Source organism: Anarrhichthys ocellatus, unplaced genomic scaffold, assembly GCF_004355925.1.
Source record: "Anarrhichthys ocellatus isolate YVR2014 unplaced genomic scaffold, GSC_Weel_1.0 scaffold103, whole genome shotgun sequence".
NCBI classification, from domain to species: domain Eukaryota; kingdom Metazoa; phylum Chordata; class Actinopteri; order Perciformes; family Anarhichadidae; genus Anarrhichthys; species Anarrhichthys ocellatus.
The window spans coordinates 705,898-713,558 of NW_022280133.1; the positions used below are offsets into that span (position 1 = coordinate 705,898).

Consider the following 7,661-nt stretch of genomic DNA (forward strand, 5'->3'; position numbering starts at 1 on the left):
TTAGAAACCCTACGCAACACCACCCGCTCCTCTCCACCCTCCCGCACCACCATGGGTGAAGGCTAAAAAGGTCCTGTGCCTTAATCCCCCCCAACTAACCCCCTCTCCTATCTTAATCCTCCGATTACTACATCATTTTCTTTGGGTCTAATTTAGGCAGCTATTGGGCCCTCACGGTTCACTACCTGGACAGTGCTGCTCAGCTTGGCAGAGCTCTTTGATCATTTTGGGTGGGGAGGGTGCAGGTGTGACAAATAAAATAAAGTCATTAACTGCACACCTGTAAGCAAAGTTTCACAAAAATGGGCAACCAAGAATGTTTGAGTGACATTACGAATGGACATATGGAAATATGCAGGGTGACGACCACAGGGAATGTAAATTCCTTCTGATTATACAAAGCAGTAAGCAAAAGGTTTCCCATGGAGGGCTCATTTATAATTTAATCTAGGAGCTCGGTGTTTCTAGGCTGACACAGAGAGATTGCCCTTTCAGAGTGGAAACCCCCACCATGCAGCGGGGAATCAATGCCGTCACCACAGAACAGACGCCAGTCCTCGTAGTATTTTATTTTTTTGTTTCAAACCCCCCCACCCTGCCCAAAACATAAAAAACATAAACAGCTGCTTATAAAACGTGTTGTTTGCTGCCTCTCTCCATATATGGCACAGGAAGTTATTTAAGGCCGTGAAGGAAGATACGGCTGTGCTTTCATGTAGAAGGGACTGATGCAATCTAACAACAAAGGAAGAGTTGAGAGAACAAACAGAAGGAACAGGACGCAGAAGACTTCAGCCTAACCGACTTTAACTGAGTGTCTGACTCATGACTTTTCATATTTATTCTATCAAAGCCACACCACGTTAACATGAGCAGTTTAGACAGAGATGAAGAAGTAGAGCCAAAGCAGGGTAATTACACTCTAAAAAGGACTGAATAGATTCAATCTAAGACATGAGTATGCACAAACCAACTAGCTCCCTCTGGATCTCCTCCAGACGTAAATTCCACAAGGTGCTGGAAACCACCCACAGAGACCTTGGTCCACGCTAACACATGTCGGTATTGCATAGAAGAAACCAGGAGATTGACACACATAAGCCACCGCCATCTCCCAGGACAGAGTAAATGCAAACCTGGTTGTAAAAAACATCTTGCAATGAGGCAAGTTAAAAGATGATTTCGACAACATAGATCAAAAACCCAGTGTGCTATTCTTAAGCCTGCATCAGGTGATCTTTTGGCCACTTAGGGGCAGCAGAAACATCCATTATTAATTAAGTTGATATGACAAACTTGCCAGCTCACAGTGGCTCATTTACATATCCAGTAACTGCTGAGCAACATTAGACTCTACATTAATTTGGGGTTTTGTCTCTGGCCACCTGATGAATGTGAGTCCAAAATTCACTCTCCTTCTAGCTCTGTTGTGGTCTACACCAAGTCCTGAGGGAAATACCTGCTTCTTTAACTGTTAAATAACTCACTATTTTCACTTGGTAGTTTCTTTTTTGGGGGTTTTTTTGAGCAGGTAGCAGGTTTTTGCTGGTAAAAACAACACCATGAGAGAATTGACGGTGAAAAAAAAAACAATAAAGTTCCAGGCCAGAAAATGGAAACTACAAATAGTCATTTGATGCCATTTTTTTATTGGAGCAAGTTTGATATTAACTGCTGAGTAAGCTCAAATTCAGCAGAACCAGTAACTTATCAATGAGCAAAAAAACCACACAAAAAAAAAAAAGGTTCGGTCCATATCCAGCTCAGTGATATTAGCAAAAAAATCTCCTATGACAGTCTTTGTAGCATTGAGGTTGAGGCCCCCCTCTCAGTTGGTGAAGGTAAATGACTATGTCCATGGTGAAAAGGCAAAAGGCAGTAATGAGTAATGAAAACAGCAGAGTTAGTGCTGCCATTCAGTAAAGGGCCTGCTGCTGTGGAATGTGAGGCGCCATTCATTCACATGGGTTAAAAATGCATTTCTGCCACCACAAAGCCCTGCCTTGTCCTCATTGTTTCTCACCACACCAATAAAACACTTCTACATTCTGAAGGGAGAAGATTAAAAAAATAAAAATGAAATTGCTAATTTTACTCCTACAGATACAGGAGGGGGGAAAAAGGAGGGTGGGGAGTGGGAGGGGTGGTGAACTTTGCAAAAAGAAAAGTAGAAGTCAGGTCTTTGGAGGAGATAAACAGTCACGGTAGAGTTGAAAGTTTGATCGCGATAAGCACGGGGATGGAAAAGTGAGCACACGAGCTGCTTACAAAAGACAAACAGTCCTATTGACAAAAGCCGAATGTATGCAGCACTTATTCAACGTATGAAAAGAGACACAAGGGTGGAGGGCAAGCAAATACAAAAAAGAAGGCTTCACTCGTGTCTTGTGGGAGCTCTCGAGGGATCCGTTTGTGAATATGAGGCATCTGCGACAGGCTAAAAAAATCCCAACTGAGAAACAAGCTTGATTCAACATCAACGCGGATCACATTTGAATTAGTCAAAGCGATGCTTCCACAACATATCACAATGAAACATAGGTCATGTTCCCCTTTTGCCTCGCTTAACAATGCTCAACAAGTGACCTCAGACATGACAGTGTTTGGACACTTGTGTGACACAACCGTCTTAGAGAGAAAAACACTCCCACATTATGGCTTTCCCTTGAACAGACATGTAAACAAACTAAAAAACTGTGACTTAAAGTCTGCCAGTTGTGCCATTACACACCAAAATCAATTAATTGTTCGACGTTTTACCCAAAGCGTCACGGACTAAATGTGTTTACCTTCAAACGTTGTCCCGGTTGCTATTCGCGGGTTGGAAAACAGGTGGCACTCTTAAGGACAATTTATCACCTAACAGCCAATTTGAGGAAGTGTGTCTTTTGTTGTCGTATTCACTCGCATAGCCAGAGTGAGGGCTGCAGGCTGTAGAAGAAATGTTTAACATAACGTCTGAAATCTGACATAGGGGAGACAATGTTATCCTGTCTGCAAAACAACGCTCTGTCTCTTCCCCTCCCTCACTCCCTCCCTCCCTCGCTTCCTCCCTCCCTCCCTCCATGCCTCTCTATCGCTCTTTCTCTTTCTGTATGTGACCTTACACAGAAGAAAATACTGTATCTTTACACAACTGGAGAGGAAAAACACAGTACACCACAGAAAGACAATATCAAAGGAGGAGGAGAGAGAGAGGGGGGGGGGGGTGCTGGAGAGTACAGAAAGCTCACAGTTTGATGATCCCGTGTACACTGTGAGTTTGTAAAAGATAATTCCTGTGATACTGAAGAGAGTACAATACTCATATCACCAAGTACTAACAAAATAAATCCCTTCAAAGTTGACACCCCCCCCCCCCCCCACACACACACACACACACACACCCTCCTCTGTCTCTCTCTCTTTCTCTCTACTGCAAACTATGCTTTTGCATAACTATCACCTCTGATACTCCAGCCTGCCGCCCTAAGGAAGGGTCACTGTGACAATCATGTAATGTTGCTATAACAGGCGTATTTAATATTTCATAGCTCATTGTGACCTTGATGGATTTTTGCTCCTGTTATCACCTATGGTATAGCTATCATCGTCACTTATGGGCTCCTGCTGCTGGTTAGTAAGTTTATATCGCTCTTATGCTACTTTATAACATTGTTATATCACCTATAATAATCATTATAACATTTCACAACTTAGTGTCCCATGTTATTTGTGTAGCACCCTGCCTAAGTGTATCCTATGATTACTGTGACTCCTTTCTTTTCTTTTTTTTCGCAAGGTTCCAACTCTGTTATCAGTCAGACATTCCTCACAATGCCCCTTATCTCCGTGGTAGCAAATGCACTTTTGCTGCCCGTTTCTTAATAATCAGTCTTCTCTACACTCTTAAGGGAGGAACGACCGGGTTAAAAAGCAAAGACTCCGTATTAACAGCCAAAGGTTGCACTAGCAGCAGCGCGGCGACGAACGCACCCTCAACAAAACAAACAATGATAATCATATACAGTCACTTCCTTACCAGTTAAAACACCGCTGAGCTCAAACGCTCACAAAAAAAGAGAGGGGGGGGGGGGGACCGGTGCAGCTCTCCAAAAAAAAATAAAAAATAAAAAGCAAATATAAAGAGTCCAGATACGGCAGAGATAAGAGGAGACACGCTGGGTCTTTCCAGGGCAGCGACTGACAACGGCGACCCGCGGTTCAACTCTGCAAAGATCGTGCGTAATTATTATTATCTCTGGCGAATTCCTATCTCCTTGTGTTGGAGAGCAGTACAGGTTCCTCTCTCTCTCTCTCTCCCCCCTCCCTCGCTGTTTCTCTATGTCTCTCTGTCGCTCTCTCTCGTCTCTTGTCGTTTCACTGTGGTTGCCTTCAGGTGTTGTCGGAAATGTCGTGACTCAGAGATCAAAACTGGCAAACGTAGGTATTCCGAGGTGAATTCAGTGGTTCAATTAGCTCGTTGATTCGGTCTCCAGTGCGTATGCATGCATACAGATGTCGAGATTCTAGACTATGTGTCTTAAATAAGGGGTCGTTGGGGGGGGGGGTGATATATAGGCAACAGTATGCTGATAACAGAGTTGAAAGCATTGGTTGATTAATTGCCTTGTTGATCGAATAAAAAGAAACAGCAACTAGGACGATTGATTAAATCGTCCTAGTAAGACATTAGATGAAACAGACGTAAGACATTAGATGAAACCTCTTTGGTCCTGTTGGTAATGTTCTTTATTTTCTGACATTTAAGAGCATAATTGATTAATCAGCAATTAGAGAAAATAACTTATATGGGTTAATCAACTTTATAGTGGTTTATAGATAAATCTATAATCTAGGGTTGAATGATATGTTTATAGTGAAATCTGACTTTTCTCATAATGACAATGATGGGGACCTAAGCCCACTCCATTTCCCATAGTTCACTCATCTGTAAGGAAGTGAAATAAGTAGGCTCAGGTGGCTTCCTTTCCCCCATTTAACAGGATGAGAGTAATTCTGATCGAATTCGTGCGATTCAATAATGGAAACGGCGGAGCTTTCGGGAGTTCGTGAACGCACCACGAATGGAAAGAAGCCGTGTGTGTGTGTGTGTGTGTGTGTGTGTGTGTGTGTGTGTGTGTGTGTGTGTGTGTGTGTGTGAAACACCGAGGACAAGATCGAGGGCGAAAAAAAAAAGGAGAAGCTGAAAAAAGTTTGTCCCCGCGGTGTAGTCCTTGTCACTTAAACCTCAGTCCACACACATAGGTCACACATTTCCCCGTGTCTTTGTTTCGTTTGCGCCTCCAGCGCTTTCCTATCAGCGGGATCAGCTGATGTGTTCGTGTGTGTTTAGTATAAAGTGTCCATAGAAGAGAAGAGAGGAGGAGACGCTGAACGATTGTCCCCAGCTCACCAGCGGTCCCACCACCATACATGCGCAATCGGTTGTCGTACGCAAAAAGATACGTTCGGCGGCCCACGGGCAAATAGCGCCATCTATGATGGGGTTGCATAGGCCTACTTTGTTTTGCCCCCGCACAGACTCATTCTGGTATACGGTCACCTGTACGTACAGGTCCGATAATGGAGTTAAAGAGAAAACGTCATTAATTGGGATTGTCTTGCACTGATCCCCCCTGCAGTCGCAGCTTAATCCCATTGTGTCCATTGTGTACCATAACAGAAGGCTCACATCCTGTAGGTGCATCATCATCTTTTTTTGGGGGTTACATGCACAGGACCCCCCGCCCCCAACACACACACAGACACACTATAGACCTGACCCCCCTTTTCCTTAACTCCTCGCCACATGTTTCCGCCCAACCCAAACACACACACACATTCACACACGCACGCACGCGCCGCATGCAGATGAGTTGTGAGTGCTTGAATTGGCGCAGAGATTGAAAGGAGAAGGAGAAATGCGACACGCCAGAGATCTTCCAGCGGTTTCAGATCCTCATCTTATAGACGAGCAGTTTCGGGCTTGCCGGCTGGCACCTGTGCCTTGCTCAGTGGCAGCTCAGTCTCAGGTCCATGCATATTAGCCTATGTAGGACACGTCTTCCTAATATGGATATAACCCCCCCCTTACCCCTGAGTCTGTCTCCGTGTGAATAAAACAATCTTCATGAAAGACACTGTTCACCCATGCCCTGAATGTTTTCTGCACTGAGCTGTCTTTTTTTTTTAATTTTTTTTTTTTAAATTCTACTCGCACTTTGATTGTTGCCACGAATAAACTGTCTGCCCAATGCTGCGGTGATTGCGTGTGTTGTCCAAAAAATTACTCAAGGAAGAGATGAGTGTGTACGGGTGAGCTGGTGGAAAGTTTGCTGAACCTCAGGGATGTTGGTGGAGGATACGAGTCCGGCTATTCTCCGCGTATTCCTACAATTCTTATTTGAATAACCGACTTTCGGCAGCTTTTTAAGTATGGTTAAGTATGATGACTCGCATACATCGCAAGTATCACTATAAACTCCTGCAAATGATATCCTATGGCGCAGCCTACATGAAAAGCAGAAATTATAAATATTTTTTTACACACTTCTGGCTCTGGTGCCTTGAGATGATCACCGACAGGAGGTCAAATAAGCTTCTTTTTTTTTTAATCAACCACTACACCCTCGCCTGCATGTAACCTATTTATAAATCAAGATCCGACAATCGCCTTCCACCTACTTCCCATTCAGAGCACACGAGGTGGTCCGGTAGACTGTGTATGCGCGTAAAAAGGAGAAAATCAGAGATGTTCGTACCTGCTTTATCCAAAAGAGTAATCCAGGGTGACTTCAAGAAGCAGAGACAATCCTAAAGGTGAAAGCATGCTCTTTGCAGTGTATGCTGAAGTGCATGATTGAGTAGGTTGAGTCCATTCTGTCCCGCGGGGGCGGCTGTGATTTCTCTCCCGACGATTTGCATATTGCCGACTTGTTTAATGTTGAAATTGATCATATAAACTCTTCTGTTTGTTATTTTAACCGTGTCTTTTACCACTATACAAATGATAACCTGGTGCCTCAGTGCGTGTTTTCTTACATTCCTGACACCCCTTTTCCGTGGCCGAATGGATTCTCCCGCATTAAATGGAACTATCTGCTATTGTCTCATCAGCGAAAAGTTGTTGATGCTGTTAGGGACTCAGAAAAAAAAGTGCGTAAAGAGTGCGAGAATGATATGATGACTTTTTCACACTGGTGTAGCGACTTTAAAAGATGTCATGGTAAATGAAAGGGACAGAATGATAGATGGTGATGTACTCTATTATAGATAGCTGGAGAGATACATTGCTTTGCTGGTTAAAGCATGAAAACACACACTCCCTCTTTTTTCACAAAGCTGATACACACACTGAAACCATTCTTACATTATTCTAACAGCACATTGTTTCACTATGTGCTGTCAAGACACTGATTCTTGTTTTACGTGGGAAAAATATTGAATCAAATGCAGCTGCGTCAAAACATTTCTTTTTTTTACTTTTACTGTCAGAGTTCCCCTTGTTTATGATACTGATGGAATGTATGAGTATAGCCGAACAACTTTATTTTCAGTCAAGCAGGTTCTTAATCCTGTTCCATGCACAACGCTAGACAATGACAAACAAAATAACACAGCAACAGCCAAAGTTTAATCTATGCCCAAATGTTGATTACATAATAACTGCAAAGTCATTA

The 7,661-nt window shown here is 43.3% G+C and overlaps 1 protein-coding gene across 3 annotated transcripts in view; it reads right to left on the minus strand.

Moving 5' to 3' along the window:
- LOC116399150 (zinc finger protein 516) overlaps positions 1–6,817 on the minus strand; it is a 46,626-nt gene extending 39,809 nt beyond the window's left edge. For 2 of the 3 annotated variants that reach the window (XM_031876071.1, XM_031876074.1), the window contains exon 1: positions 6,744–6,817. The gene's annotated coding sequence lies outside the window, so the exon portion shown is untranslated. The other variant, XM_031876073.1, reaches the window with a different exon arrangement.
- Between the last annotated feature and the right edge of the window lie 844 nt (positions 6,818–7,661).